Below are 10,774 nucleotides of genomic sequence, written 5' to 3'. Positions count from 1 at the left end.
TGACATGAGGTTTCACTCATAATTACCGCAAGCATAAAACAAAAGAATATCATCAGCAAAAATTTGAACTGGTTTGAATGGCTTTACTGCAGAGCAATTACTATACGCAATGAACTTATAAATGTCACTGTCATTTGATGGTGGATGTGGTGAATAAGCTGCCAGTGATCAAAATATTGATTTTGAAGTCATTGAAAATTACAGTTTTGAGAATATGGTTGATATCGCAAATATGAGACAGATGCTGAATGTATGTGGAAGTGCGCTCTGACGATGACAGCAATGGTAAAATCATCTGTTAAAAATGGAACTCTTTTAAGTTTCAAAGGGTATCGAAATATGCTTTATTGTATTCTTCTGTAATTGTTCTTAAAATATCAAGAGAGATTTTTGCTATTGCAGCAGTTAGAGATCCATATATAGGTCCGGGTCGCTAAAGACCCGAATATGTAATAATGCTTGGCGAAACATTCATGCATTTAAGGGTTAAATGTTTAGTTGAAAGCTATAATGTACTGACACGAGATTTAGTAACTTTTGTGAGATTTAATGTCATTAATCAAGAAATCTTTACCCCAGGTTGTGTTGGATCTTATCCCTCCTTTCCCATTTTGCCTCTTCTCTGGTGTGACTGAAACTTGTGACTCATTTGCTGCCTTATATTCATTGTTCCTTTACGCCTTTTTGAGTCTCCACATAAAAGACAGTAAAAGAAAATAATGTGCCTAAAGCACGTCTTCAGCAGACACAACACAGGCTGCCATGCTTCAAACTGTTCATAGGCCTCTTGTTTGAGACACCTGAGACTCTGTCCGGCCTGGGGACAGTAACACTGACAGCTGCTGGACACAGACACACACACAAATAAATAAATAAATAAATAAAACTTTGTACCAAAAGAATACAGACAGTGCTGTATATAAAATATAGGAGATATCTTAATAGCAATCGTCAGAGAAAATTGCTCTGTCACTCTACAGTAATTGCCCACTCCCAGTGTTGGGATTCAACTTCATATGCCGATGCTCATTAGGCCAAATGGGAATGCGATGCAAGCTGGACTGACCCTGAGCTGCTTTAAAACACCATGTTCTGCCCACCCACCATCTGTCCTCAGTGGATGCCCAGCCTTGGGTGCAAATCTAGAATTGATACGGAAAGTACATCTCCAGCATCAGCAGTGGTCAGATAGCTTGAGCTTAACACCCCTTTATCTTCTTGAACGCACAGTTACATGTTTGAAACCTGAACAAAATTGCTTTGATTATTGGTATATTAAAGGAATTGTTCATCCAAAAATTTTAATTTGCTAAACATTTTCTTACCCAAGATGTAGTTTGTTTCTTGTGATGTAATGCTAAATTGATCCAAATCTGTTCTGGTGAAGTAACAAACTCATCTACATATTGGCTGGCCTGAGGGGTGTGAAAACTTTCAGCAAATTTTCATTTGTGATTGCTTTAATACACTGTGATTGCAAGAATTACAATCTGTGGGCACTCGATATTTCAATTTCAGATCAATATATAAGATTTCTATGTTGACATCTTTAAAGGTTAAACAGTCTGTGGGCATGTGGGAATAGATGCAAAACGATCTCGTTTTTCATTCCTGTGTCCCTTCAGGTAACAGATGGCATCCTTGTATAATGTCATATAAACAAAAGTCATTCAACAAATCTTCAGTCTTGTTATAGAAAAAAAATATATTTTAACACTTTAATGATATTAGGTTCATTTTTATTAGTTTTGTATCTTGCAAATTATGAACTTGTGCTGTACGAAAATGTATTGTTATAATTCTTTGTGAGCAGTTAGATTATATGTTGTTATTTGAACTCATAATGAGCTATTCATGAATGAGTATTATATGTTACTGTCTCAAGCGCAAAGAAGTGTATAACATGGCTAGACATTTGTTCTAATTACATCAATTTTAAGAGGCCTCACAGACACTAAATTAAAGCTCATCTGCATACACACAGTACCACGCACGCAAGATGCATTGTTGCTCTCCTCATAAATGAGAGGACAACTGAACAGAAGACTAGACATTCAGAAAGACATAAAAAAATCTGCCAGTGCCTTTATTTTCAGCTGTCACTTATAAAATCGGTAAGAATAATGATTGTCTTTATCGTTGAAGACTCTATCATGTTTGTCTTTCTTTTCATACACTGGGAGAGGTCATTTCCACTGCCTGGTACATTGTGTCAGAGTCAGCAGAGAGGAAACACAATGCCTTTTCTTAAAATAATGGCCGTCATCAGTGCTGAATTCTAATTTGCACATTACTGTTTACAGTTTATTTCAAATAGCATGCAGATATTTCATGAGTCACTTTAGAGAACATGAACCTAAATGTTAAATGTGCTTTATTTCCTGACAGAAGTAATGAGACTAGATCAGTACAGAACTATTTATTGTTATTGTTAATTTTATTTACGCAGGTTGATGCCACAGAGAATTAAATCTCTTTTACAAGATAGACCTGCACAGGGAAGACAGCAACCACATTCAGACATCAATAAAGTACTCATAGAAAATGAAATTACAGTGCTTTAACATATTCAGTAAGTATACTGAAATGCAGGAAGGAAACAAAAATAGATTAAAATTCTACATACATGCTACACAGTTGCTCTTTCTGCTTTTCTACACCAGGAGGTGGCGACAAGTTACTGTTATTATAGGTGAATCACTGAATTATATACTGTATTGTATTGTATTATATTATATTATATTATTATTATATTATATATTTTTCTTAAGGAAGAGTATGATGTGTTTATAGCTTAAGTGAAACTGAATTTTTTTTTTTTTTTTTTAATTATTAAAAGCTATTTAATGTGTGCTAATAACAAGAACTGCTACTTAGAGTTAAATGCTTTGCTAGAAGGCACATATAGTCTAATGAGAACAATCTTAGATCAAAACTTTTTTTAAGACCATAAAACAATGTCACATGAAAATTTGTCCTTGTTCGTTTAGTTTAAGAACGAAAACATATCACAGAAACAAATTTTCTGCAAAGGATATGAGTGCTGATTAATTGGTCCCTGCTTATTCTGAACATGTTGGTCCTAAAATGTCACTAACATTAAAGGGGTATTTTGTCTGGTACAACCAAATTCTGTATTAGATATCTGTAATGCCTACGTGATGTAATGTTACACTGTTGTGGCCACTGATATAGAATAGAATGTGCAAGACATAATTATTTTTGAAATGTTGTCATTGTAATGGTTAAAAAATACTCTTCACTGGGACTCTGGAGTGGAATAGCAGCTTTGTGAATGCAAGTTTCCTTACAAGCTGTGGCAATGTTGAGGGTCTGAAGCTAATGTTGTTGACGCTTGCAAGCCAAGAGCCAATCCATCAGGTGGAGGTCGGAGGAAAAAATAACGACGGCAAAGTACTTCATCGTTTTAAAAGGCCATTCATCACAGCAGTCGCTGCTGTCAGCTTCTGCTCCAATATTTCCAGGGGAGGAATCAGGAACTAGCCAGACTCCTTCCTCAGTTTCCCCAAGAAGAGAAACAGCACATCATGAGTTTGCCAGATGCCAGGAAGAGTCGCTGTCTCATGTGTGCTCTCACACATTTAAAAGCACACACTCTCAGTAGTTGTTTTCCCATGAGCCCTAAGGATGTGTGGGCCACACGCATGTGTTTGAGAGAGAAGAGCAGATAAGCAGGGATCAAAGAGCCATTGCGAGCTTTACAGCCTCACAGAGAAACTGAGCTGGATGCGGTTCCAAAACAGACAACAGACAACACAGCTTCTCTGAATACATACAGATATTTTTATAGCATCTAGTTCTGGTTCTTTCCAGCATTAGTCTGTTTTAGTTTTACAATATTGTTCATTATGAATGTTTGAGATATTTTACATTACGCCGGTTACTCTGAACAGATTACAACATTTACATCACTCCAATATCTATTTGCATTTTCCAAACAGATTTTTTAGATCATTACACCAGTAGGTGGCAACAAGTGACTGTCTTTATGTGTGAATCATTGACTAATTTATTCATTTTAAAATCTTGATTAATTCGGGAATGTGTAATGTCTTTATGAATGAGTCATTGAATCATTCTCCAAACCGATTTATTCAAAAACAGAATTATTTTGGAATGAAACTTCACTGCTTTGTGTAGCAGCTTTATCTGAAACTATTTTAATTGGCGAAGCAAAAAAGACGAAAGCACTGAATATATTGTGTCTAAAATATAATTTACTCAGTATTAACTAATTATTTATTGAGCAACTTGTCTCAGAAATTTTGGTTCCACAATCCACGTTGCCACTGCACAGTTCTAGCGTGAAGTTTATGTGTTTAACCATTGCACTTGAAGTGTCAAGTTAAAAGAAGTTAACTTTTTAAAATGCATCTAGACTTGCTCTAAATGCTCTAGACTTTGTGTTATTTTGCATTCTACTGCCCTGCCTCACACATTTTAGGATGTGATTCACTTTTTGCTCTATTAAATAATCTATATTGTATCAAACAGTGTAGTTCTAGGCCTATATAAAACATGTGCAGTTCAGTGATGCCAAAAATCCTCATCATACGGATCGTGACTGTCCTTTAAGTGAACTTAAAGAGACCAGTATTAGTTATGCTCTGTGGTCAATAACGCTCAATAGCTCACCTGAATCCCTCTCATGCAGAATCGACTCCTTCAGATGCAAACCAGTGAAGCTTGCAAAGTAAGACTGAATATGCCTTATAAATAAGTCTCAGCAAAATGTAAATATTGGTTTACCTCAGCATGTCAGAACTGTATTTCAAAAAGAAATGTACTTTCAAAAGTGAGTCCTCCTAGGGCCATCCTTGAATGTTAAATTTAACATCTTATTTGTAACCTCTGTGGTAATCTCTTATGATCCTTTATCATGCTTTACATAATAAAAAATGACTTCTCATACTCTGTAAGATCATATTAAATTGCTTTGTTGCTACTTATAGAACTTTTTTTAAACAGAAGCACATTTTAAAGGAATAGTTTACACAAAAATTTAAATATGCTGAAATTTTACTCACCTTCAGATGTAAAAGACTTTGTTTTCCATTGGAACAGATTTGGAAAAATTTAGCATTGCGTCACTTCTCACCAGTAGATCCCTTGCAGTGAATGGGTGCCGTCAGAATGAACACCTGATCAAAACATCACAATAATCCACAAGCAATCCATACGACTCAAGTCATCAATCAACGTCTTGTGAAGTAAAAAGCTGTGTGTTTATAATAAAAAGAATCAATCAAACCAGTTATTCTGGCTATATGTAAGTATGAGTCCTCTATCCATAATAATGCTTTCTCTAGTCTAGTGGAAAAGGACAAATATATCAGTGGACTTTGATGTGAGAAGAAAATAGGGGATGGACTTTTTCACTGGAGGAAGTGAATAAAAGGACTGTACTATACTTCACAAGACATTAATTGATGGATGCGTGTCGATTATTGTGATGGATTTTTTTATCAGCTGTTTGAACTTTCAATTTTGACGGCACCCATTCACCGCAGACAACCCAATGGTGAGCAAGTGATGTAATGGTACATTTCTCCAAATATGTTTCGATGAAGAAACAAACTCATCTATGTCTTGGATGGCCTCAGGCAGGGCCAGATTATGACGTGGCGGTCCAGAGGGAACTGTATTTCGGCTGGGCCCCCCTCTGGTCTAGTGCCCTGGGCACATGCCCGGTAGGCCTGTGCGTTAATCCGGCCCTGGCCTCAGGGTGAGTACATTTTCAGCAAATTTTCGTTTTTCTATTCGTTAACTATTCCTTTAATGGATATAGTGCTTTGAAAAACCATGTAGCTTATTTTTGTCTGCTCTCCCCAACAGTTAGGTCACCTCACTTGTAATAACTATGCCAAAAATTACATGACAATCACTTTCCAGCTATGCATTTCCAGTTCAAGGAAAAATAAATATTTGTGGGGTTTTAACCTAATTAGATCCTACAAGCTAACATAGTGTCCTAATTTAGAATATCTGTAAGACAAATAAAAATCAGACATTTCTATTGCTTCTAGCCTTTAGTACACAGAGAGTAAAACTCCCTATGGCTGTGTCTTTATCTACAGTTATTCTGTGCATGTTTCGTCTTAACACCAGTCTTGCAATACATAAGCAATGGCCCTGAGTTTAAAAGCTATGCGCCTCTTACACCATTTAACTTTCGCCTCTGGTACCAGAGCAGGAAATGAGGTCATGACTGGTGTGGCGTTGGCTCATGTGTGCTCCTGCTGTCTGTTCATCGACTGTCTGGACGTGTGTAAATCTGGCGTGTGTTTATTGATCCGTTACACCACCGTTAGCCCCTTTATCAGCCGTGAAATGGCCTTCTGTCTGCCTACCTGGCCATGTCTGGCAGTTTAATTCCTTTGGGTGGTAGAATAAGCTTGATTCATTAGTGCAATAAAAGTGCTTTAGAACACAAAACACAAAGCTAACAGAATAATAAATCAGCATGAGAAAACAAACTGTTATGATAAAATAATTTTTCTTTTTTTTAACCTCAGAACAATTTATAGAATGATTTTTAATCATTTAAATTATTGCAATCGATTCAGGTTCACAGAGATGCATCATTTTGGGTTTGAGCTACAAACTAGTATAAAGCCATGTGGATGAAAAATAAGAAAATAAGGTGATGAGTTTTGAATTACAGCAGAAGAATGTTATTTTTTGAATGGACCATATTGAATTGAACTCAGCTGGATTGAATCTGTGCACTCACTGTATTGTCAACTACTTTATAAAACTTTTTTTTTTTTTTAAGTATTGAATAAAATATGTTTTGTAATCAACATATTGTTTCCTCGATGCTTTGGTGACAAAATGCCACACAGACTGTTGAGTAGTATTCTGTTGAATTGGATGAACAGTTTCACTGAGATTGTCACTGCACTACCCAAATTGGTGGCATATTTGTACAATCTCACGTCTATATTTTTTATGATCTGCTTTTGCGCTACTGCAAATCAAATTGCACACATTTGCCTCCTACAGTACTTTCCAAAACTACCTTTTCTCATAAGATCATGTTATGTCTGGAGATTATATATAAAATGCTGCTTTAGATTTTTAGCCAAAATTATGTCTCTTTTGGAACAGTCTTTGCATATGAAATGTTTCTGATGTCTAGGTAGGCAGCTTAGTGGGATTTAAAACTAAGTCTGTATATCAATGTATAAAAATGCTATATTCTTTGACTGAAGTTTGAAGAAAGCCTTTAAACAGCAGGAACAGGATTTTCTTTTTTTTCCTGAAGCATAATATCACTCTTTGTTGAACCTGTTTAACACAAGCAATCTGTTCATTTAAACAGAGAGCTACAGACATTCCGGAGGCTTCACGCTGCTCCAGGATAATTCCAATTTGAATCATGGTCAGAAGGAATACAGAAGAAACACTGCAGTGGTACCTGCTTGTCTTTTTGAAGCCGCAGGTCGTGAGGGTATCAAGCATAATCAGTTCTTTGATTAAGAGTGAATTGGGCGAGAATCAGTTTGGGGTGCTTCAGATGAAAAGGATGTAGGTTTTAATTGTGCCCGCAGCGGTTGAACACTTTTCTGAAGTGTGTTACCTTTTCACGCCATTGAGAACAACTGGCCGTAGGGTTCTCATTATGCCATTATGTTTAATTTGCATCAGGGGTTTTATGAATAGCCTCGACTGGGAACATGTATTTTATTATTTTCCTCACCCACTGCTACAGTGCCAGCTGTGGTGTGAACTTTGGTGGAGGAGCTAATCAAATGCCTTGACAAGATGTTATGATGAATAATAAATTGTCATAACAATGCAGCAAACGTGCTGCCTTCAATCATGTTTTCTGCTTTTTTTTCTTACTTAAGTTGTAAATTGATATTCATATGACTGAATGTACATACTGTGACGAGCGTCCCGATATCTCATCAGCGTCACCCTGGAAATGGAGGCAGAACACCTGCACTTCCTCATTACTGGCTGATCGGTCCCAGCTGCAGCTGCAGATCTCGCCACTGTTGAGTTCGACCTCCAGAAAGACTGCAGCTGACCACTCTCTCTCTCATCTCTTTTCACCTATAGACAGCAGCGTGTGACCAACAGCCAACACAGAGCACGAGCACGGGCACCCTGCACAAGGACCAAGGAAGAGACAGACTGCACCAGCGCACCTTTACACCTGTTTGTTATCATCTTTTTTTTGAGTCAATAAATCCACCCTCCGGGGCATTTATTGGAATGGTCCTTGTCGTGTGATTCTTCACCCCGTGACAAGTTGTTGGAGAATGCGGGCATATCAGTGAAGAATCGCAGACAAGCAACATCACATTCTTTGACTGTTCTCACCCCCCCTGATCCCCCCCCCGATTCCCCCCCCCTCCTCTGTTACAGGTGTGCGCTCCTCCCTTTCCCTGATATGGATGAACTCCTAAAGCATCTCACCGAGGTCAGCATCTGCCAGCAACAGATAGTGGAACACCTGGCCACCCGGCAAGGACAGACCGAGCAGGAGCTCGCAGCTCTCCGTGCCGCCGCCGCCCCACGCGTTCCGCTATGCCCAGGTACAAGCAACAAAGCTGCTCCCAAAAATGACCCCTCATGACGACGTGGAAGCATTCTTGCAGGTGTTCGAGAACACAGAGACCACGGAAGGGTGGCCTCAGTACGCCGAAGTAAAAGTACGCCGAAGTAAAACGCGAAATTCTAGCCCGGCTGGGCTTATCCTCTATCTGCGCGGCTCAACAATTCTACAAGTGGGAGTATAAGCCTCGACTGCCCGCCCGTGCTCAAGCTGCCGAGCTCACGCGGCTCGCGCATCACTGGTTGCTGGATGGATCCCCCTCGGCCGCCCAGGTAGCGGATTGCGTGGTCATCGACCGTTTCCTCCGGGCCCTTCCCCGCTCCCATCGACAGGCGGTCGGCATGAGAAATCCGACCACGACGCTCGAGCTGGTGGAGGTAGGAGTAATGAAAGACTTCCCGGTTCCTGTGTTGATTGGCCGAGACTGGCCCAGGTTTGATTGCCTCCTGCCAGCCCGGGGGGGGCGCAGTAAACGGGCGCCCACAAAGCGGCATCATCAACGCCCCGTCCTTCTGGCCTCGGATAGCGGGAGAGATGGTGAGTCCCCCTCTCAAAATCCTAATCTTTTCTTTGATGTGTTCCAGCAGGTGACGGAAGGGGGCTCATTTGGCTGGGAACAACGGAAGGACGACCGGCTGAAGCATTGTTGGGCCCAGGTTCGGATCCTGGACGGAAAAGAAGTTCAGCCTGGGCCCCATCCTCTCCCGCATTTTGTGGTTCAGAACGGCCTGCTATACTGTGTCGCACAGCGGAGGGGGGAGGAAAAATTACTGCTGGTGGTGCCTCGTACGAAGACAGAGACTGTGTTGGAGATCCTGACTGATCAGGGAACCCCCTTCGTGTCCTGGCTAATGGCTGACCTCTGCCGGCTGCTGAAGGTGAAGCAGTTGAGGACCACAGTCTACCACCCCCAAGCAGACGGGCTGGTGGAACGTTTTAACCAAACTCTGAAGCAGATGTTACGACGGGTGGTGGCTGAAGACAAGCGTGACTGGGACCTCATGATCCCCTACGTCCTCTTCGGCATCCGTGAGGTCCACCAAGCCTCAACTGGCTTCACCCCATTTGAGCTCCTCTTTGGTCAGCAACCACGGGGCCTCCTGGATGTGGCGAAGGAAGCCTGGGAGCAGCAGCCGGCAGCCCATCGTTCGGTCATCGAGCACGTAAGGGAGATGAGGGAACGGATCAACCGTTTCATGCCATTAGTCCGGGAGGCTCAACAGCTCCACTACAATGAGGTGGCCCAGCCACGGGAATTCCAGCCCAGCGATCGAATCATTGTCCTAGTCCCCACAGTGGCATGCAAATTCCTAGCTACCTGGCAAGGGCCGTACACGGTGCTCGAGAAGATCGGGCCGGTGACTTATTGAATCCGCCAACCTGGCCGGCGAAGAATAGAGCAGTTGTACCAAAAAGTGGGTTGGGACTAGGGACCAGCTCATTGCCCTCGCCTGCACAGAACCCGTGGTTGTAGACACCAATCCCCGCCTCTCGGCCGCCCAGAAGGGAGAGCTGCAGCACCTGATCGGTCAGTTCTCTGATGTGCTCTCCCGTCTTCCCGGGCAGACCAACGTCATCCAGCATGATATCCAGACGCCTCCCGGAGTCATCGTCAGGCAACGGCCCTATCATGTCCCTGAGGCTCGTCGGCGAGCTATCGAGGAGGAAATACAACAGATACTGAAGTTAGGGGTGATCGAGCCTTCACGCAGCCCATGGTCCAGTCAGATCATCCTAGTCTCGAAACCGGATGGCACCCTCCGTTTCTGCAACGACTATCTCCCAGTTTGACGGCTACCCCATGCCACGAGTGGACAAACTTCTAGATCGGTTGGGAAGGGCCCGGTACATCTTAATGCTGGACCTCACAAAGGGTTATTGGCAGATACCCCTTTCAGAAAGTGCCAAACCTAAAACTGCTTTTTCCACCTCTAGTGGCCACTGGCAGTACCGGACCCTTCCCTTCGGCCTCCACGGGGCACCCGCCACGTTCCAGCGTATGATGGACATCCTCTTACGGCCCCACCAGGCGTATGCTGCGTCCTACCTGGATGACGTGGTGGTCCATTCCATATCTTGGGAGGATCATCTGGAGAGATTGCGGAGGGTGCTTTCTGAGCTCCGGAGGGCTGGACTCACCGCCAACCCCCGCAAGTGCCATCTTGCGCTCTCAGAGGCAAAGTACCT

The sequence above is a fragment of the Onychostoma macrolepis genome, chromosome 09, assembly GCF_012432095.1.
Source record: "Onychostoma macrolepis isolate SWU-2019 chromosome 09, ASM1243209v1, whole genome shotgun sequence".
Lineage (NCBI taxonomy): Eukaryota > Metazoa > Chordata > Actinopteri > Cypriniformes > Cyprinidae > Onychostoma > Onychostoma macrolepis.
The sequence above is the reverse complement of the archived record's forward strand: the minus strand, read 5'-3'. Positions refer to the sequence as shown.